This window comes from Rhipicephalus sanguineus, chromosome 7, assembly GCF_013339695.2.
Source record: "Rhipicephalus sanguineus isolate Rsan-2018 chromosome 7, BIME_Rsan_1.4, whole genome shotgun sequence".
Lineage (NCBI taxonomy): Eukaryota > Metazoa > Arthropoda > Arachnida > Ixodida > Ixodidae > Rhipicephalus > Rhipicephalus sanguineus.
The window spans coordinates 10,879,121-10,903,057 of NC_051182.1; positions in this window are offsets into that span (position 1 = coordinate 10,879,121).

A 23,937-nucleotide genomic window follows, 5' to 3' on the forward strand; every position below is an offset into this window, starting at 1 on the left:
GTTATCCAATGGAACTGCAGGGGTTTTAGAGCTTGGAAAAGCGGTTGCACCTCCAGCTCTACCTGCAGTCCCTCGGAAATATGCCGGCCCTGCTTTCTTTGCAGGAGCCCGGCATGGACGCTAAATTCCCTGGCTACAGTACTATGCAGGGGGGCCCCTCGTCGTGCATCCTGGTGAATAAGGCATATACCGCGATTCAGGTCGATTTAAACTTTAGTACCGATAAGGAATACAAAATGGTCAGTGTACTGCCTCTCAGATGTCGCGACCCGTCAATACATATCCTAAATATATACAGCCCCCCGCGTAAGCCGCGCGTAACTTTCAGCGAAATCTTCCTTCGCGCAATCAAATTGGCAGACAAAGATCCTTTAGCGATTGCTGGAGACTTCAATGCTCCCAGCCTTCACTTGGGCTATCACTACGAGCATGCCAGAGGGCGTAAGCTGGCGGGGCTCATCTCCACCCTTCGCCTCACGCTGCTCACGGATCCGGCGTACCCCACTCGAATGGGGAACTCGGTAACCCGTGACACGTGTTCGGACCTCTCTCTCGTAAAAAATGCTAAGGATGCTACCTGGGAGAACTTGGGCGATTCTCTAGGCAGTGATCACAGCCTTCTCCCGGTTACACTCCTGGAAAAGCCAGCGCATAAAAAATGGGCTCAAGCCAAGCTGACCGATTGGCAACAGTTCCGTAATGAGACTATTCCCCCCATATTATTTTCTGGCGGCTACGCGGAGTGGGCTACACACATAAACCACATTCAGAAAAGACGCATTACTACACTTCGAACCAACGAAGAGATCCCCGCAGTTGACACTCACCTCCTGCACTTGTGGGAGGCGCGCCGAAGATTAACAAAACGTTGGAAAAAACAGAACACTAATCGCAAATTACGTACCCGCATAGCCCAACTCACGGAGCAGGCTGCAGCATATGCTGCCCAGCTCTGCGATTCAAATTGGATAGCCCACTGCGACGCCGCAGCTCGTCAGATGAGCTCGAAGGGGACATGGCGACTCTTTCGCAGTCTCATAGATCCCTCCCAAACGAGAGGGGAGATGCAAAAGCAACTGTGGCGAGCTCTGCATGGGTACCAAGGCACGTCGGCACAGCTTGCGGATGCTCTGTGCGATAGATATCTCTGTCGCACAGAGGACCCGACTGGACCGGCGTACACGTACTCTGGTAAGCCTAACCACCAACTCGATGCCTATTTTCAGTTGCATGACCTTAAAGCTGCCTTAGCTAAAATGCGCCGGGGCACGGCTCCAGGACGGACCACATAACAGTGAAACTGTTGGCAAACCTCCCTGACACAGCCTATCTTCAATTATTAGAATACATGAACCAGATCTGGGACGGACGTCCGCTCCCTCCCGAATGGAAAACATCACTTGTGACTTTTATTCCCAAAGCAGGCAAGGCCGTGAATACGGAAAATCTGAGGCCCATATCACTGACCTAGTACGCGGGCAAGCTTATGGAGACGATGGTACGGGATCGCCTCTCTCCATACCTGGAGAGCAAGGGCTTCTTTGCAGACACTATGTTTGGGTTTCGCCCACACATGTCTGCACAGGACGTCCTTCTCCAGCTGAATAGGGCAGTCATACAACCCACAACTATGCAACACAATGACAAAGCCATCCTCGCACTTGATCTCAAGGGGGCTTTCGACAATGTTAAACACGATAGCATCCTGGCCAACTTGAGTTCCACCGACTGCGGGGCTAGGACTTTTGCATATCAGAGATTTTCTCTCTAAACGCCAGGCCTTTCTTCGGATCGAGGACGAGGAATATGGCCCGTACTATATGGGAACACGGGGTACCCCTCAGGGAGCTGTGTTATCACCGCTACTGTTCAACGTTGCTATGATGTGCCTCCCAAACAAATTGGCCCGGGGTGGAAGGCATTCAACACGCAGTATATGCCTATGACATTACAATCTGGACCACCGAAGCGAGCATTGGGGAAATGCAGGAACGCCTTCAGCGGGCCGCATCCATAGTCGAGGCGTATGCCAACGATTGTGGACTCGAATGTGCTCCAACCAAATCAGAGCTTCTGCATGTTAGAGCGAAGCCAACAGATAAATCAGCCATACACATCTCTCTGTCTGGGGTTTCCATCAGAGAGGTGGAGGAGCTTCGGGTTCTCGGCCTGTTCATTCACCACAGACTCAGACCGGACTCCACAATTTCGAAACTCCGGATAGTAGGCGAACAGGTAGGGCGCATGATCCACCGCGTTTCCAACAAGCGGGGCGGTCTGCGGGGCAGGAACGCGCTTCGGCTCGTCCATGCCTTCGTGACTAGCCGGATACTCTACGCCGTCCCATACCTTCGCACTAACAGGCACGAAGACGACAGAATAGATGCCATCATCCGCAAGGCGACTAAGCGAGCTCTGGATATCCCTGTGGCCACCTCCAACGCCAAACTGGGAGCGTTAGGTGTGCTCAACTCGTACCAGGAGTTGCGGAAGGCCCACCTTGTGAATCAATACACGCGGCTCGTGCAGACGGCCCCCGGGCGCCGCCTGCTAAACCGATTACAGATCCAACACGTTTGCCCTGCAGAGGAGGCGGAGCGTATTCCAGAACTGTGGCGCCATATGCTCTCGGTCTCTCCACTCCCCAGTAACATGGATACGCACACGCACGAAAGCAGACGACAAGCGCGGGCTCGGACGCTTGAAAGAACACGACTCTCGACATGGTGTATTCTACGTGGACATAGCAGGGCCTTCGCCCAAGGGATTTTACACGGCCTCTGTAATTCACCAGGAAAAACACGTCAATGGGCTTTTCTTCCGAGCACAAAATTCAGAGCGAACTGAGGAAGTAGCGATAGCGCTTGCTGCCGCGGATCTCAATTCGAAAGTCATCGTCACGGACTGCCGTAAAGCATGTGCTCACTACTTGGCAGGGGAGATATCCCCCTTAGCCGACCAAATTCTAAAACGGGCTGCCATTGATCCGACTCCGAAACGAATTATACGGGCTCCTGGCCATCAGGGCTTACGAGGTAATGAGGCCGCTGACGCGGCCGCCCGAGCGCTTACCCACCGGGCTCCTCACCCTGGCTCTAATGACTCGGAGGCCAATACACCGCTTCTGCGGTTCGAAGAAATTCTCGCATATTATCGCGACACTCACCGCCTTTTCGCGGCTCCTGCAAAGGGGCTGAGTAAGATCAGGACGTCTTGAGGGGCTAGTTGGTTCATACTGTGCAGGAAAATTTGCGCTAAACTAGAAAAGGACAACACAAAGATCGGTTTAAGTGTTCCTTCTTTGTGTTGTCCTTTTCTAGTTTAGCGCAAATTTTCCTGCATGGCTGAGTAAGGCGGATGAGCGAACTCTAAGGCGCCTGCAGACAGGTACTCTACTCTGTCCTGCAATATTAAAACACTATGATCCGAACACGGATGGGCGGTGCCCACATTGTGGAGAGACCTGTGATATCTTCAACATGGCGTGGGCATATACTAAAAATTCCGACCTGCCCCCTTCCCCTAAACCTTCACGAGGGGCATGGGAGACTGCCCTCCTCAACTCTTCCTCACTGGAGTCGCAACGGGCTCTGGTGTGACAGGCGCGAGACGTGGCCTCGTCATGCGGTGTCCCGGACTAGGGACGACGACCATGTACCGGGGTCATGCTTTGGCCCCCAAACTCTCTTTCTTTTTCTTTTATAATAAATGTTTTTTCATCATCGCTGGCGCTATTTTACTGCAAGAATAAACCAACTAGCCCTAAAATACATCTTGGCTCACAAGAATATTTCATTATCTCATTCATCGACCATTAACTTTTTTCACGTCTCAGTAATGACATCGGACCACACGTGTAACGTGTTTGGTAAAGTAGAAGCCGCAGAGGACGTGCCACGCAGTGTCATCGTGTCTGGATGTGCGTGTTTGAAAAAGTGCGAACTCTCGACGCGCACGTGCCGCGTACTGACGTCCCTGCGCACTCTCCGTGGCGCCACTTCATCTGGCCCTTCTCCTCTTTCCTCTCCGGAATGCAGGAAAGGCAGCGCCGAATAAACTGCGCTGTTCTTTGTTGTGTTGACAACAAAGAACAGCGCATCTGGCGTCTTTCGTTAAGCAGCTGGCGTCTTTTCGTTTTGCTTTAGAAGCATCTGGCGTCTTTTCGTTTTGCATTTAGAAAACAGCTGGCGTCTTTCGTTGGTTTATTTCATCAATCAACGGCATTTTGAACAAAATTTTGATTGTGTAATCACGCACAGGAGAAATCTCACCAGGCACTACCTTGGAGGTAAACAATGGCTGCTAATGGGAATGAGAGACAGAAGAAGTCGGCTTTTAGCTAACACTTACACTTCTTCTTCTACTAACGTTTCCTACTGGAACATGCCAATGGCTGTTAATGGGGAATGAGAGACAGAAGAATTCGGCTTTTAGTTAACGCGCACGCTGCGAATTTTTTATTGTTCAACAACGCACAGGAGAAATCTCCCACCGGCACCACCTTGGAGGTCAAGATCTGGTACTAGCGTTAAGAACGGTTACGCACTACGACGGGTACGAACGGGTGCCGCTTTAAGGAGCTTCGCCCCGAAAAATTCGGCAGATCCCACGCGTTTTGGGAATCCGCTTCATGCGAAGCAGTCAGCGAGTACTTCTATGCTGTATTTTCTGGCTTTGAGCAAAGCGTTACGAGGTGTTTTACGTGTTTTTGTAAGTGTGCACATCGTGGGCTTACCAGGTACGTCGACAACAGTGACGTTTCAAGGGTAACTTATGGTGCGACGTAACGTCGGCCCTCATGCTACACGTCAGTATGATCGAAACTGAGTGTACTTTATGGTGCAGTCATGTGAATAACATGTGTAACGTTTGCTAATGTGTTCCTCCGGGGTCGAGCAATTCTACAATATAGCTTGCTGAATCATAGCAATACAAATGTAATGTTTATTAGACTGCTATAAAAGCGCAGATAACACTGGAATCACAGATGTTAATCGATATGACGCCTGTACCGTAGGAGTACATATGTAGTGTTTATAGCTTTCTTGTAAAATTAGATAGCCAGCGCCACAACACGGTTGACGTTGCACCGCCATCACGCCTGCATAAGCTGTTTTTCCAAACCAGTTTATAGACCTAGCGTGGCTCTGTGGTAGAATACCTGATTACCACGCAGAATGCTTGGGTTCAATTCCTGCTAGGATCCTAATTTTTATTCTTTCCATTCGTCGGATCAACGCTGCCTATGTCGGTTTTCTTAACGCTCTCGCACTTAAATTACCAGTGTCTGTTCTCGCTGTTCCTGGGTAGATATAACTGTCAATCACCTGTGGCGCATACCCGTACACCGCAGCCCGTGGTAAACGGGTATGTGCCACATGTGTCTGGAGGAAAGGGTTCGACGACGTACACGACAGGATTTTCAAGTTATTCATGTCATGACCCGAGAGTCGTATTCGTCAAATCCTCTTGACCTCCCACGCCAATTTTGGTCTACATCATATTAAGGAGGCGATCATGAGCGCTCCCAGACGTAGGCGGCTAGATAGATAGATAGATAGATAGATAGATAGATAGATAGATAGATAGATAGATAGATAGATAGATAGATAGAAACGCTCAAAGTGCCAAACGTTCGCTAAGAAAGGCTTCGCATTTAAAAACATCACCGGTGAACCACCTCATCGAGCCAATGGAACCATCTTCTGACCATCGTCGCCGTGGCCAGGAAATTGTCCACGTGTCCAGACTCAAACAGTGCTACGACCCTCCCGTGTTTACTGGTCCCTAGGTCGCCAGGATGGCTCCTTATTTCGCAGTGAATAATTGTACTGAATGTGAATGACAGACGCTCCGCTTTTACGGAAGACGACGACGACGATCGGTGGCTGTGATTGTCGCTCGCGCACGAGCTCGCCAGTAGCCAGACCTGCCTGATAGAGCCTTTCGCAAAGCAACGTCTCACCTATTCTTGACGTACAACGCCCCTATATTAATATATATATATATATATATATATACATATATATATATATATATATATATATATATATATGTGTGTGTGTGTGCGTGTGTGTGTGTGTGTGTGTGTGTGTGTGTGTGTGTGTGTGTGTGTGTGTGTGTGTGTGTGTGTGTGTGTGTGTGTGTGTGTGTGTGTGACGCTATTAATGAGCCAATGGAATCATCTTCTGACCATCGTCTCCGTGGCCAGGAAATAAATGAGAGACGTGCAGTGGCAGAGACGCCATACTTTTATTCCATTCACGCGCACTTCTTCCTCGTTGGCTTCTACCAGCCATGGCTTCATGTGTCACACGATTCCCCCTCCCCCCGAAATAGTGCGCGATATACGAACAGCAAACACGAGAAAAACAGGCCAATAGTTCCTTGTGCCTATGAGTTCAATGATCTTGCCAGAACGTTGAAACACAGTTCAGCAGTCCGGTGATGTCCAGCACACCTCTAGTGGGCGATGCTGGCTGATCCACAGCAGATGACATAGGCTTCCCCGGCACCTGGATGCTGATGAAAACACAGCTTGGGTTCCCGTGAAAAACGAACACGGATGGGAGACCTTGTAGCATCGGCAGTTCAGATGTAGGCGTTGGGGTCTTTGTCGTGGCCTATACACGCTGCGTGCCTTCCGTTTGCGTGTTCGTTGACCGAAGCTGACAGGACGACGTCGATGATCTTGTGGAGTACAACTGATGGCTTTGTGCCTTTTTTGTCGCTTTCTGTGGTGCAGAAGACGTCTCTGGCGGGGTATGGGCAGATGCCTTAGATCTTGAATTTTCCTTTGGCTTAATGATCTTGTCTTTGGATGTCCTTCAATCCGTGAGTGAGCTTCCGATGAAGTTTTTATTCTGAAGCAGGATCGCGAGTTGGGCTAGTTGGTGGATGTTCATCGTAATATAATCGACAGCGCAACGGGTTAAACACGGACAGAAAGAAGAGAAGGACACAGTGCTGAACTCACAACTAAATTTATTTTCGAAAAAGAAAGACCATATATACAGATCAATGAGTCACCAAGACCAAGCACGGGTGTAACAACACAAACAAATTAATCATGTCTTGTCTAACAGATACTTGTATTCCTCATCTAGAAGAATGATTGATGGATGACTTATGCACTTGTTGTTGCATCTAATAAAAAAGGCTTCAGCTATTTCACGCGTGCGTTGATCGACATGTCTATACTTGATAGTGGTTTTCTGCAAGTGGGGGACACATCTACATGATCTACAATGGGCTGCCAAATGCGACGTTACAGCGGCACCTGAAAGTGTCAACTCATGCTCACGTAGGCATACGTTTAGGCAGCGCCCCGTTTGGCCTACGTATTCACTGCCGCAAGAGAGAGAAATGGCGTACACCACGCCAGTAGCACAAGGCACATACTTGCGAACATGATTAGTGACACACTTGTTTCCTTTCCCTGGCCTCTGACACAACGCTCTATCTACCCAAGCGCACACATTACCAACTTTATTACGCGCTGAAAACAGCACGTTTACGCCATACCACGCACCAACGTTTTAGGGGCGAAGCTCCTTAAGGCGGCACCCGTTCGTCCCTCGTAGTCGTAGTAGTCGTAGTGCGTAACCAGTCTTACGCTTTGACCTCCAAGGTGGTGCCGGTGGGAGATTTTTCCTCTGCGTTGTTGAACAATAAAAAATTCGCAGCGTGCGCGTTAACTAAAAGCCGAATTCTTCTGTCTCTCATTCCCCATTAGCAGCCATTGGCATGTTCCAGTAGGAAACGTTAGTAGAAGTGTAAGTGTTAGCTAAAAGCCGACTTCTTCTGTCTCTCATTCCCATTAGCAGCCATTGTTTACCTCCAAGGTAGTGCCTGGTGAGATTTCTCCTGTGCGTGATTCAACAATAAAAATTTTGTTCAAAACGCCGTTGATTGATGAAATAAACCAACGAAAGACGCCAGATGTTTTGTAAAAGCAAAACGAAAGAACGCCATATGTTTCTAAAGCAAAACGAAAAGACGCCAGCTGCTTAACGAAAGACGCCAGATGTTTTCTAAAGCAATGGTTTTCTAAACAATGAAAATTCACAGCGTACATGTAAAATTAAAGTGAGGTGCAAGTCGTCATAACTCATCGAACCTTTAGTATAAACGCGCCCGATTTCACGTCGGTGATGATGTACTGGGCAGAATTCACGGAAGATTCACGGTTTACCGATGAACCTCCGCAGCTTCGCCCACTCATCATCATTCACTCCGTGGATATGCTGTGATTTTTCAAACCATGCGCGGTTCTGTGTAAGTAAGGGATGACAGCATGCCTCTTTTTCTTGCTAACTTCCGGGGCACTAGGATCACGGTGACCAGGCTTCTTCAACTTACTTATCAGTTTTTCCGAGACGGAACAAATCACGTCACTCGGAAAGCCAGAGTTTTTAAGACGAGCGACCTGGATATCAAACGCACGCGCCATGAGGTGCTTGCATGACTTCTGAAGAGCGGCACCCAGTACAGATGACGCAATTCCTCTTTTTACAGTTTTTGAGTGGCCTGAGTTGAAATTTAAAATTGGCTTAATGGATCTCGGTTGGTATTGCCAACAAACGTGATCCCCGACAAAGGCCATTCTCAAATCGAGGAACTGAAGCTCATCGTTTTTTGGCACCTCCAAAGTGAAACGCAAACCCATGCCGTTTTCCCTGAAAACCTTCATAATATTAACAACCAGTACAGAGCAAAGGTTAGTGTCAAGTAGAACCAAGAAGTCATCGACGTACCGGAAAACACGGGACGCTAACTCATTCAAATGCTTTTGCAGCTGCCTATCCACAAACCCGAGAAAGATATCGCTAATTACAGGAGCTACACATGACCCTGCATAGGGTCATGTGTACAGAAGAATTGTACAGAAGCATGAGAACGCTGTAATGGGCCGTCCTCTTGAGCGCCTTCTAGTGGGTCGCCCTCTTCACCTCTTCGAGCAAGGCGGAGTGGTCGGATATGGTCGACAAGCCAGCGAGCTCGGCGTCGCGGGATGGAGGGCGACGGGTCATCGACCGCTGCCGGCGCAGCTCCTCGTAGCTCTGGCAGAGCGTGATGACCTCGGCCACTGTGCTGGGGTTTTTGGCGAGCAGCATCGTGAAGGCATCGTCGTCGATGCCTTTCGTAATGTGCCTCATCTTGTCAGATTCCGACATGGTGGCGTCGGCTTTCTTACACAAATCGAGGACGTCTTCAATGTAGCTGGTAAAGGTTTCGCCGGCCTGCTGAGCTCGTTCTCGCAAACGCTACTCGGCCTGCAGCTTACGAACGGCAGGGCGGCCAAACACGTTGATGATGGCGGTCTTGAAAGCGGACCACGTCGGGAAATCGGATGCGTGGTTGTTGTACCACATGCCGGCCACACCCGCGAGGTAGAAAACCAAGTTGCTCAGCTTGCCTGCTTCGTCCCATTTATTGGGGACACTCACCTGTTCGTAAATCGTGAGCCAGTCCTCCACGTCGGTGCCATCCGCGCCGGTGAAGACAGGAGGGTCGCGGATACGGGGGACACCGGGACAAGCGGTCGGGGCAGGAGGCGGCGTTTGCTGAGCGGCGTCTTGCGGCATGGCAGATGGCACGGTACGGGATCAAAGCTCCAGGGGCATCGGATGGAGACCGAAGTTGTGGGGACGGTACAGCACTCTCCACCACTTTGTAAAGGCGTTTATTGACGGCGGGATCGACGGCGACGATGCACAACAGTCACGACGGAGCGCAGACTCTCACGAGCACGAGGGGCGTGCTCTCCGAGAAGAGGCGAAGAGGGCGACCCACTAGAAGACGCTCAAGAGGACGGCCCATTACAGCGTTCTAATGCTTCTGTACAATATATATACATATATATATATATATATATATATATATATATATATATATATATATATATATATATATATATATATATATATATATATATATATATATATATATATATAGATATATATATAGTTGAAGAAATGAAGGAGCACACTTACGAAAATTGCATATTTTTAGTCATTTACGTTTCGGCCGTGGCACGGCCTTCGTCAGAAGGCCGTGCCACGGCCGAAACGTAAATGACTAAAAATATGCAATTTTCGTAAGTGTGCTCCTTCATTTCTTCAACTACATGTGCACCGGACCTTCAGAACTTTCTTTTGAATTATATATATATATATATATATATATATATATATATATATATATATATATATATATATATATATATATATATATATATATATATTGCCACGCCCGCTTCTTATCTTGTTTTGATGTATTCGGGTTTGACCGGCAGGGACGGTTATCAACGCTCGACGCTTTCCAGTGTTCGAGAAGGTTCGCCGTTGTAGTAGATCGTTTTGTTAAGGTTGCGCCCCGCACGCGAATGTTCCAGCTTTGTCTAGAGATAACGCCGCCACCAGCGATATTGCTGGAAAGTTCGACAGCGCCTGTATAAAAGCCGACGCGCTTGACCGCTTGTCAGTTGATCGGCGGTCGACGCTCTGTTCGCCGCTATCAGTGTATTGCTGCAGTTTGACTTTCAGTTTCTCGGCCACAAGTTCGGCCAAATAAACAGTTTCATCTCGGACGTGCTGACTGTTGTCTTCGTCGAAGTCACGACCACGTGACATCTGGTGGAGGTGCTGCTTCTTCCATGATCCGGACGCCCCCGCGAAGCGCTGACCCAAGCCCAAGCCACGAGGAGGACGACGGCAAAGAAAACCCAGATCGTCGAACAAGCCGCAGGCACAAGGGACGGCAGCCAGAGCACGGGCTCCTTCCCGAACAAACCAGGCAGCCCCAGGTCCCAACACCGACCGCAGCGGCGATGACCGACCTCGTGCAGCCTGCGCCGATCCTACTCCGGCAGCCCAAGGAGCCGCCAACCTTCCGCGGGTCGTCATTCGAAGGCCCGGAAACCTGGCTCGAGACTTTCGAAAGGGTCTCAACATTCAACAACTGGGACTTCAAGGACAACCTGCGCCACGTTTACTTTTACCTTGAAGACGCAGCAAGGACCTGGTTCGAGAATCGGGAGTCCACTCTTCGGACTTGGGACGCCTCTCGCAGCGCTTTCCTGCAGACGTGTGCAAGCGTGGTCAGAAAAGAAAGGGCCGCAGCCTTGCTAGAGACGCGGGTACAACTTCCAAATGAAAGCGTTGCCATCTTTGGAGAGGAAATGACCACGCTGTTCCGCCACGCTGACCCAGCCATGCCTGAGGACAAGAAAGTCAGGTTGCTCATGCGAGGGTAAACAAGAGCTCTTCGCTGGGCTGATGCGGAACCCACCCTCGACAGTCCAAGAATTCATCTCAGAGGCGACGACGATTGAGAAGACCCTGGAAATGTGAAGCCGCCAGTATAATCGCCGATCGATTCAAGACAGCCCAGCTGTTCATGCCGTCGGCTCCGACGACCTGCGTGAAACGATCCGAGCGATCGTGCGGGAAGAACTGTGCAAGCTGTTACCCTTACCACAGCCTGAAGTTGCCTCAATCGCTGACATCGTCCGAGAGGAAATCCAGCAGTCTCTGGGCACCCCCGAGTCAGCGCAGCCGCAGCTGCAAGCAGTGAGCTATGCTGCTGCAGCCCGACGCAACGCCTCCCCCCCCCTCCTCGCCCACGTCAAGACGCCGCGCCGCCCCAGCAGGTCTGCCGCCAGGCACCACCGCTGCCGCCACCGACGTCATACCGCCCGCCAGACGGCCAGCTATACACGCCGAGGAAGACCGACGTTTGGCGCGCCCCCGACCACCGCCCACTCTGCTACCATTGCGGGGAAGCTGGCCACACTTACCGCCGCTGCCAGTACCGACAGATTGGACTGCGTGGGTTCGCCATCGACGCGCCGCGCCCACAGTGAGGGGAAAGACCACGCGAAATCGCCGACTACCTCGCGGGAACGCAATGGACGCCCCGACAACCTTGCCGTTCGCCGTCGCCAGGCCGCTATGTCTCCCCCCAACGCCGACCATACGCTGTCCCAACGCGAGGCCGGTCACCTAGCCCGTATCCAGAAAACTAAGGGCAGCAACCGATGGAGGTGCGGTTGCTGTACGACGAAGTACCGAAGATCCTCCGCCGCCGACGACAACGCCGCAACGAAATCTAAAGAACACGCCGCAAGTCGAACGAAGCCCTGACGTCGAAACTTCACGGCCCGAAGAAGACCTGACGAGGCAACGTCGAAGCAGCGGGACAAACCGACGTAGCCGTGATCCGACGCCGCGACCAAATCGAAACGGTAGGCGACGAACGAGTGACCTCGACGTTCTCATCGACGGCCACAACGTCACCGCTCTCGTCGATACTGGAGCCGACTATTCTGTCATCAGTGGACAGTTCGCGACGAAGCTGAAGAAAGTCAAGACCGCCTGGGAAGGCCCCGAAATCCGGACAGCTGGAGGTCACCTAGTAACGCCGGCAGGAATCTGCACAGCTAGGGTCTCCATCAACAACCGGATTTATCTCGCAAGCTTCGTAGTCCTTCAGCATTGCTCCCGAGATGTCATCCTTGGTATGGACTTCTTAGGCCTTCATGGTGCAGTCATCGACCTCAGATCCAAGTCGATAACGCTATCTACAGAAAAACCATTACCGCGGTACACGCCGCCAGGGAAGCATGCCGTGAATGTGCTGGAAGACCAGGCCATCATTCCCCCTCGCTCCAGCGTCATCATTTCCGTCGGCACTCAGAAAGTACAAGACCTGAAAGGCGTCGTTGAAGGCGACCAGCCCCATTTGATTAACCGCGAGATTTGCGTCGCAAGAGGAATAGCAGATTTGCGGGGAGGCAAAGCAACAGTGATGCTCACAAATTTTAGCAACGAGTATAAGCACGTAAACAAAGGCACGACAGTCGCCTACATCGAAGAAATTGTGGCAGCCACCAATGCTTTCGCCATCGCCGATTCTTCCGAGCCCACACCGACGAACCAAGCTCCTCAACCAGCTTTCGACGTCAATCCTAGCCTTCCGAAGCATAAACAAGAACAGCTCAAGACCCTGCTCTTGAAATACAGGGACTGCTTTTCGTCATCGTCAAGAATCCGCCAGACCCCAGTCGCAAAACAACGCATCATAACAGAGGAAAATGCCAGGCCACTCCAGCAGAGCCCGTAGAGAATTTCGACGCGAGAACGCGAATCCATAAAGAAACAAGTCGACAAAATGCTACGCGACGACATCATCAAGCCGTCCAAGAGTCCATGGGCGTCACCCGTGGTGTTAGTGAAGAAGGACGGAACCCTACGCTTCTGCATCGATTATCGCCGCCTGAACAAAATCACGAAGAAGGACGTCTACCCTCTCCCACGGATAGACGACACCCTGGATCGGCTCTACAACGCGAGGTACTTTTCGTCGATGGACCTCAAGACCGGCTATTTGCAAATCGAAGTCGACGAGAGAGACCGAGAGAAGACTGCCTTTATAACACCAGACGGCCTCTTCGAGTTCAAGGTTATGCCCTTTGGTCTTTGCTCGGCACCTGCGACGTTCCAGCGCGTTATGGACACCGTGCTGGCTGGATTAAAGTGGCAGACTTGCCTTGTGTACTTGGACGACGTCACTGTGTTTGCCTCAAGCTTCGACGAACACCTCCGGCGCCTTGACGCTGTACTACAAGCAATCAAGAGCTCTGGCCTCACCTTGAAGCCTGAAAAGTGCCGATTTGCACACGAGGAGCTACCGTTTTTGCGTCACGTGATCAGCAAGGGGGGTGTTCGCCCAGACCTGCGGAAAACAGCTGCCATCGCTGCCTTCCCGCCACCCACCGACACGAAAGCCGTGCGCCGTTTTCTCGGCTTGTGCGCCTACTACAGGCGCTTCGTCAAGGAATTTTCACGAATCGCCGAACCGCTAACTCACCTCACGAAGACCGACGTGCCATTCAAGTGGGAAACGGCGCAAATCGAAGCATTTGAAGAACTGACACGATGCCTTCAGACGCCTCTGATACTAGCGCATTTCGACGAATACGCCGATACGGAAATCCACACCGACGTAAGCAGCGTAGGACTCGGCGCCGTCCTTGTGCAGAAGACTGACGGGCAGGAAAGGGTCATCAGTTATGCTAGCCGGTCGCTATCAAAGGCAGAAACGAACTATTACACAACAGAAAAGGAGTGCCTAGCGATCATCTGGGCTGCATTCAAGTTTCGCCCCTACCTCTACGGCAGGCCCTTCAAAGTTGTGAGCGACCACCACGCATTGTGTTGGCTAGCTAACTTGAAGGACCCTTCAGGTCGCCTCGCACGGTGGAGCCTACGACTTCAAGAATTCGACATTACCGTAGTTTACAAGTCCGGAAGAAAACACTCCGACGCTGACTGCCTGTCTCGCGCCCCCGTCGAGCCACCGCCGCAGGACGACAAGGAGGACGACTCCTTCTTGGGAACCATAAGTGCCGACGACTTCGCCGAACGACAGAGAGCGGATCCAGAACTCAGGGGCCTTGTGGAATACCTCGAGGGCAGGACCACCGTTGTTCCGAAGGTATTCGCGCCGGGACTGACGTCGTTTTTCTTGCGCAACGGTGTTCTCCTAAAGAAAAACTTTTCGCCGCTTCGAGCCGATTGCCTTCTCGTGGTACCCACGACATTGCGGCCAGAGGTCCTCCAGGCTCTGCACGACGACCCGACGTCTGGACACCTGGGTGTTTCTCGCACGCTAGCAAGAATACAGGAGAAGTACTACTGGCCGCGCCTTTCCGCCGACGTCACTCGTTACGTAAAGACCTGCCGGGACTGTCAGTGACGCAAGGCACTGTGATGAGTGAAGTGCGCGTTCGAATTGTGCGCCTTTGAAAAATGCGCAACATGAAAAGAAGAAGAGCGGATGGCGCGAGAGCGAGAGGAACGGGCTGCAGAACGAAAGGCAATGAAGGAGAAGCTTAGGGCTAAAATAGAACAGCTCGAAGTGGAGAGGCGCGCACTTGAGAGACGACTCGAAGTGGCGGTGGCTAAAGGGACACAACTGAGAAGGTCAATAACGTTGAACCCAGTGCAATGTCGGTTGAACGCGAACCAGAAGAAGACAGGCAGTCGGGTTGCGGACCCGAGCCTCCAGGACTTCAACCGGCCGGGGCTTCCTGCCGTCGGGTTCCCGTGAGAGGCCATAGACATGTTGCGTGAACTCCACCCCAAGGCCTGCGGACTCTGGTTCCGGCAGGCAAGCAGCAGCAGTTGGGCTGCGGGCCCGAGCTGTGCGTCCAGCTGCCTGGCCAGGTCGCCCTGGCATCCCCTGACATTTGTTATGCAGGTTCTTTTTCTCTTCACAACAGCTCTCTATGACTTGAGCGTCGGAGAGCTTTATTGAGGACAAAGCCGTTGGTTTAACAAACAACACACAAAACTTTTAATAAACCACTAGAGCAAGAAAACATAACACTAAACACTGAACAAAAGGTTCACTGCATACGGTAACACACTCTTAACAACAAAGAAACGTCAAGTTCAAAGACCTAAAATAGACAGTCTAGTTCTGACGGAGCTGAGCAGCGGAGCGGGAAATAATAGGAGTTCAGTCTCACCAAAACGCTTAGGGCTGTCTGATGCAAAACGCAACCGGAACGTGGTGGCTCAGGCTCGTTCAGTTGACGCGGGCTGGCTGGTGACGAAGAGGTAACGGTGGCTGCTGGCCGACGCACTGAGATGCCAGGGCGACCTGGCCAGGCAGCTGGACGCACAGCTCGGGCCCGCAGCCCAACTGCTGCTGCTTGCCTGCCGGAACCAGAGTCCGCAGGCCTTGGGGTGGAGTTCACGCAACATGTCTATGGCCTCTCACGGGAACCCGACGGCAGGAAGCCCCGGCCGGTTGAAGTCCTGGAGGCTCGGGTCCGCAACCCGACTGCCTGTCTTCTTCTGGTTCGCGTTCAACCGACATTGCACTGGGTTCAACGTTATTGACCTTCTCAGTTGTGTCCCTTTAGCCACCGCCACTTCGAGTCGTCTCTCAAGTGCGCGCCTCTCCACTTCGAGCTGTTCTATTTTAGCCCTAAGCTTCTCCTTCATTGCCTTTCGTTCTGCAGCCCGTTCCTCTCGCTCTCGCGCCATCCGCTCTTCTTCTTTTCATGTTGCGCATTTTTCAAAGGCACACAATTCTAACGCGCACTTCACTCATCACAGGCACCGCCCACTAGGCCAGCCGTACTTCGGCAGCCTATCGAGCAACCTCGACGGCCGTTCCAGCAAATCGGAATGGACTCACTGTGGCCGTTCCCGACGTCCAATACCGGAAACAAATGGATCGTCGTAGCTACCGACTACCTCACCCGCTACGCCGAAACAAGGGCCCTGCCCAGAGGCAGTGCCGCCGAAGTAGCGAAGTTCTTCGTTGAGAACATCGTCCTGCGTCATGGCGCCCCAGAGGTCCTCATCACCGAGAGATGTTCGGCGTTTACTGTTGACCTACCTCAGGCAATACTGAGATACAACCAAACAAGCCACCACCGGACCACAGCGTACCACCCACAGACAAATGGCCTCACCGAACGGCTAAACAAGACCATCGCCGACATGTTGGCCATGTATGTCGACGTCGAACAAAAGACGTGGGACGCCATCCTTCCGTATGTGACCTTCGCATACAACACGACGACGCTCGACGCCATGCTACCCAACGTCACCGACGAAGAAAATCTCGATGCCGCCGCTCACAACGTGCCGAAGAAGCTCTACAGCTTGCCTGCCTGCGCATCAAGACCTAGCACCACACCGACAGCCGTAGCTACAATCTTCGACGAGGCTTCGTGGAATACCAGCCCGGCGACCGTGTTTGGGTCTGGACGCCGATACGCGGACGTGGGCTTAGCGAAAAACTCATTCGGCGATACTTCGGGCCATACAAGGTTCTTCGACGCCTCGGCGCTCTCGACTACGAGGTCATCCCGGACGGCATTACGAACTCCCAGCGACGCCGCGCACGACCTGAAGTCGTCCATGTCGTGCGCCTTAAGCCGTTTTTTGCGCGTTAGCGAACTTGGGGACTCTATTTTTTCCTTTGTTATTGTAATTTATTTGTGTATGCACTTGTTTTTTTTCTCTTCTATGTTCTTTCACAAGCATCGGGACGATGCTTTTTCAGAGGGGGGCAATGCCACGCCCACTTCTTACCTTGTTTTGATGTATTCGGGTTTGACCGGCAGGGACGGTTATCAACGCTCGGCGCTGTCCAGTGTTCGAGAAGCTTCGCGATTGTAGTAGATCGTTTTGTTAAGATTGCGCCCCGCACGCGAATGTTCCAGCTTTGTCTAGAGATAACGCCGCCACCAGCGATATTGCTGGAAAGTTCGATAGCGCCTGTATAAAAGCCGACGCGCTTGACCGCTTGTCAGTTGATCGACGATCGACGCTCTGTTCGCTGCTATCAGTGTATTGCTGTAGTTTGACTTTCCGTTTCTCGGCCACAAGTTCGGCTAAATAAACAGTTTCACCACGGACGTGCTGACTGTTGTCTTCGTCGACGTCACGACCACGTGAAAATATATATATATATATATATATATATATATATATATATATATATATATATATATATATATATATATATATAATATATTGTGAAAGGCAAGCACGGCAATGCGGCTCGGCTGCTTGCGCGAGGAGCTAGGAAAGCACCAAGGAAAAGGAGGAAGAAGGGTAGAATATAGAACAGCTGGCCCAGGAACGGGTGCTGTCTCTGTGTCTCGTTCATTACAATGGCGCAGCCGTCCGACGGGCCTCTGCTTGACCACCTGCAGTCGCACACAGTGCTACGGAGCGGACGCACAGTTTCGCGTTCAGCGGCTTCCGCTACAGCGGCTTCGGGCTCCGAGCCCAACCCCGCCCCTGGACCAACTGACTCGTCTACAGACGTCACCACAGCTCCGGTCTTCGACTTCACTGCCTTGCAGGTGGACGCTACCTCAGTCCCAAGGGACGCTGTCCATGCTCCCTCGGACTTTATTTCGCACACCGCCGCCCAAGCGACCTCCGCATCGACGCCAGCGGTCAACACTCCTACTTCAAATGCGGTCTGCAGCGACTTCCCCGTGCTCACGCAGGCAGTCTCTACCATCATGAAGTCCGTGGCAGACACCAACGCATGCATCACAAGAGCCTTGGCACGTACAACACTGCCTCCGCCATCTCTGACCGAACTTCCCGAATTTCGAGGATTTCAAGACAACCCAACGATCTGGCTGCAGACCATCGATGCCTTGGCCCGCCAACATTCTTGGCCTGACGACGTCAAAATGTCTTTCGCCGAAAACCGACTACGCGACTCGGCCAAAGCTTGGCATCGTTACGACGGACATAACCACACCACTTGGACCTCATGGAGTGCAGCCCTAGTGAGTGCCTTCCGCCCGCTTTCGTCCACGTATGACGACCAGTTCATGCGAATGCGATCGCGCCGGCAAGGTCCCACTGAAGATGTCACGACCTACATTTATGATAAGCTTCAGCTCCTCAACGACTGTGGCATCACGTGGCAGTCTCCAGCTGCGCGCCAGTACGTGGTCGACGGAATGTGGGACGCCACTCATGCGGCCATCCTGACCTCTCAGTTGCCTGAGATCTCGCCCACCGTATTCGCTCACAAGGCCGCGGAAGTGCAGCAGAGTACCCGACGCCGTCTTACGTTCGGCACGCCACGGCAGGCCGGACAGTCCCCACCCACCTCCGCGCGACGGGGTTGCTTTTTGTGCGGATGTATTGGGCACAACGCCAAGGAGTGCCGCCAATCGTCCCAACCCCGGATTCAGTACCAAGCATTTCAAACCCCAGTGTTACCAGTGCATGTTGAAGGGATCGGCGACTTGTCAGCGCTTGTTGATACCGGCGCTGAACGAACGGCACTGCACCGACGTTACGCTCCCGACGCCATTTCCCCATGGACGCAGCCTCCACTCCGCGGACTGGGAGGCAGCGTGATGCCAGTGGGCATGCTCGACGTCTATGTCCGGACGACAGCGGGGACAAAGTTTCTGCCAGCCATTCCTGTCTTCGAGGATCTACCTGCCGACATGATTCTGGGCACAGACTTCCTGCTGTCGAACGACATCCAGATCACCATCGATCGTGGCCATGTAGAGCTCCGGCCTTCGTCAACCGAGGCTGCGGCGACGCCCCTGCCAACGCCGAGAGGTGAGCCGCCGAGTCCGCTTACCTTAAGTTCTACACTGACTCGGCATAACGCAATATTCGCCGACACTACGGCAGATCTCCCGGGTACTAAGATGCTTTTGCATCGAATACCAACGGGGGACCACTCTCCGATATGCGTGCCGTTGAGAAGATACGCTGAGAAGGAGCGCGCCGTTATCGCAGATCATGTACGCGAAATGCTCCCCGCAGGCATCATTAGGCCTTCATTAAGCCCGTGGGCAGCACCTGTCGTGCTCGTATGAAAGAAAAACGGGTCCATGCGGTTCTGCGTAGACTACAGGCAGCTCAACAAGTGTACGACGCCCGACTCGTACCCATTGCCTCGCATCGACGACGCCATCGATACAGTTCGCCACTGCAGATTCTTCTCCTCACTCGACTTACGCGCAGGCTACTGGCAGATTAGCGTCGCCGAAGAGGATAAGTGCAAGACCGCCTTTCGCATTCCGTCAGGCCTATATGAATTCAATCGCATGCCGTTTGGGCTCAGAACGGCCCCTAGCACATTTCAGCGCGCGATGAATTCCGTACTAGGCTCACTGAAGAACCGAGCCTGCGTGGTATATTTAGATGACATCCTCGTCGTCGGCACCACAGAGGATGAACACCTTCGCAATTTAAACGAAGTGCTACACAAGCTCTACGAGGCGGGGTTCCGCTTAAACCGAGAGAAGTGCCAGTTTGGTCTGTCTAAGATAGCGTACCTTGGACATCAGATTTCTCCCGACGGTATACAGCCACTTCCGGAGCGCATCGCAGCAGTGTCGGAATTTCCCACACCAGCCAGCTTGAAGCAAGTGCAGTCGTTTATGGGCATGGCATCTTACCTGCGGAGGTTTATTCCCGACTTCGCTTCGATTGCGGCTCCCCTGAGCGATCTCCTCAAAAAGGACGTCCAGTTTGAATGGGCGCCGCGCAAGAAACTGCTTTTCGGACGATAAAGCGAAAGCTCACTGCCTGTCCTGTATTGAGTCACTTCAATGATGACTGGGCCACTGAAGTGCACACCGCCGCTAGCCAAGTCGGTCTAGGGGCAGTGCTAGTCCAGCGTGATCCAGAAGACGTCGAGCACATCGTCGCTTATGCCAGCCGGAAACTCTCCGAGACCGAGCGCCACTATCACTCCAATGAGCTGGAATGTCTGGCAGTGGTGTGGAGCGTGGACGATAAATTCCGCCATTGTCTGTTCGGACGCAGGTTCACCGTGGTAACCGATAATGCCGCGTTGACTTGAATGTTTTCCAAGCAACAGCTCAAGCATAAGTTTGCTCGGTGGATTATCACTCTCCAAGAGTATGACTTTGACGTGCGTCATCGCACTGGGGTCTTGAACAACATCGCCGATGCCTTGTCACGCAACCCACTCATGGGTGTTGAAGGAAGCAAGCAAAATCACATCTATTTTGCCCAAGTAAACGTGCGCAAAACCCAAGAAGAGGACGAGGACTTGGCGCCAATCATTGCATCTGTAACGGGTACGGAAACAAATCCGTTGTTTGCAATACTCAATGATGTACTGTGCCGTCGTCAGTGGCACCACGACCTCTCGGAAGAACGCTACCTCTTGGCTGTTCCGAAATGTCTGCGTACCGAAATACTACGGGTCATTCATGATGATCCCGAAGGAGGGCACATTGGACAACGAGCCACGCTTCGCAAGCTGCAAGAACGCTTCTGGTGGCCGAAAATGCAGAGTAATGTGCGCTCTTACGTAGCCAGTTGCGAAGAGTGTCAGCGGTTTAAACGACTGCCGGGGTGTCAGCCTGGACTGTTAACACCAGTGCAGATACCCGATCAGATATTTCATACGGTGGGCATCGATTACATAGGGCCGCTACCCACCACAACTGCTGGAAACCGCTACATCATTGCAGCTGTGGACTATCTGTCCAAATACGTAGAAGTGGCAGCCGTACCATCTCTTGCCTGCGTTCATTTAGTCAATTTCTTGCAGCGTAGATTTGAATGGAGGCATGGCTTGCAAAAAAAACTTATATCTGACCGTGCAACAACATTTCGTAGCCGGGAACTGCGAACGTATCTTTCCAAGGCGGGTGTACAGCACCATTACGCATCAGCGTTCCATCCGCAGACAAACGGCCTTACTGAGCGTACTATTCAAAGTATTCAGGCAAGACGCGCTCCGTACACCAAAGTCGACAAGAAAGGAGAGGCCGATTGGGACGTACACCTTCGGGCTGCTGGCTATGCAGTTAACATGGCGCTGCAGACGTCTACCGGTGCGACACCGTACGAAATCGTATACGGAAAGCTACCCCAGCTGAAAGCGGTCCTCAGCCTAGACGCTCCTGTTAGCGTCACACGCCATGACAGCCGTACAGACACCTGTCAGAGGATCAGAGCTGCGGCCAGGAAAAGAGCCGCACGAGCACAAGAAAAACAAAAGCGCTATTATGACCGCCGCCGGCGCCCTGCACCGGAATATAAAATTGGAGACGAAGTATGGGTGCAAAGGGGCGGCAGCTGCCCGGGCAAGAAGTTACTACCGAAGTTCGAGGGGCCCTTCACGATCACCGAACGGTTAGGACAAAATACCTGGCGCGTTACCACCTCAAATCCAAGCATTGAACTCGATCGGCGGAAAAGGAACAACTTCGCAGTGCATGTGTCAACGCTTCAAGAAACGAGTGCGTCCCTTGGACTGAACTGTTGTTTCTATTTGTTTGCCAGGTCCGCAGCGTGGCCGAGTGTGAAAGGCAAGAACGGCAATGCGGCTCGGCTGCTTGCTATATATATATATATATATATATATATATATATATATATATATATATATATATATATATATATATATATATATATATATATATATATATATATATATATGTGTGTGTGTGTGTGTGTGTGTGTGTGTGTGTAAACAACGAGGACCCGTAGTCGTGGACGTCTTTACTGTGCAAGGGCTAGCTTCAAACCCCCTTCTTTCTCCTTCCTGCTTTTTGTCCCTTGCGCCTCTCCCCGACCCCATGCCCCACTTCTTTATTTTCAACATCCGAGGGGGAGGGCATGAACGTCATACAAGTCACTTCGCTGCTTCCAATGTATACAACTTCTATTGCGATAGCAATTATACGGACACTCTCGGCGGATTTTTGCCGTCATGTCCAGGATATGTATATGTATGTATATATGAATAAAGGCAAGAAATAAAAATAATTCAGAAGAAAAAATCCCGAAGCACTCAACCGGGGATTTGAACCTGCGATCCTTCGCTCCGCAGCTTGCTGCCTTGGACAATTACACCATGCCTCTTTTTTAGATGCGAAGTATCTTAAGGCGGAGCTCAATCCGGTGGTGGTGGTGGTGGTGGTGGTGGTGTGCGGCGTGACCACCCTTACTGCGCATGCGCATACCCTCCCCACACACTCCTCTCCACTCCCCCTCACCATTACCCTTCTCCACTCACCCTCTCCCATTCCCCTCTCCCATTTCCCTATCCCCTTTCCCTCTCCACTTCCCCTCTCCCCTCCCCCTTTCCACTCTTCCTCTGAAACGCGGGCTAGACATGCCGAAATTCTCTCCTGCGCAAAGCCGCGATGAGCTCGAGCGCATGCGCGTACCCTCCCCTTCTCTCTCCTCTCCTACGCTGTCCCCCTCTCGCTCGCCTGTCGACCGCGTTCCCCGCTCGCCCTGTGAGAATTAACGGCCAGGCTAGATGGAAGATACGACGCGCGTAGCGTCCCTCTTCGCGTTCCACGACGCGAGGTCGGTAGCATGCCCAACGAACGCCAACGGAACGCGATCGTGCAAGTGCTCCGGCTTCGCATCGGCACACGGTCCCCTTTAGCGGGAGATGGTGTAATTTTCTTCTTTCTTTATTGCCTATGTACATACATACAGCAGTGACAAACAAATATATACCGAACAAAGAACAAAAAAAAATAAAAAATACACTTTGCAGGCTTCTTAAAATTGCTTCATCTGTAGAAGGTTTCCTACTTGATGAAGCCAATCCGGTACTCTTGCTGGACCTTTTGTGTTTTCACAAATGAACATATAGACTCAAAGAAGTAGTGTCGAACTGGACGTGCATTAATATCAGCATGGCGCACCGCCATTCTTGACTGTCATATACTGTGCAGGCCCAGTAACATGACTAGATCGAACGGTACCCCTTCCTCATTTTCAAGCGGGAGAAATCTGATGCCGTAGGCGTCAAGGGGCAAATCCTTTTTTAAAGTCTGTTGAAGAACGTCCCAAAAAAAGACCGCATCCCAGCAGTCAAGCAAAATATGTTCGATTGCCTCCGGCTTCCTGCAGGTCTCCCCAAGGAACGAATAAGCCCTTTTCCTGCATCCATGTTTTGACAGGCAATGTTGCACTGTGTAATTTGAAGGAAAAGGACTTTACTCCAGGTGTTACCTCCATTTTTTTACTCGACTTAAGACATTCTGACCTGGGCCTACACGGTACATTGCTCTATAAAAAGGAACAGGAAGAATTGTATCTACTAGATCTTTGTATAACTTTTTACGGGAAACAGAACAGAGATATTCCAAAGAAAAACGCGTTTTTAAAACGAGGCACAAATTAGCTACTTCTTTCAAGTAACCTCTAACGTTTGTTTTCATGTTGCCAGAAGCCACCACCAGTTCCGGCAACACTCTCCCAAGCCTAAGCTGCGTAACAGTACGTATGAACGGGTCTCGATTATTTCGGAAGAACATGACCTGGTTAACTGACTGACGCAGATACAAATGACACAGACTAAGGCCACCAGAACCTCATTTGGTCTGGTATCTTTGATACTAGCGGCAGAATA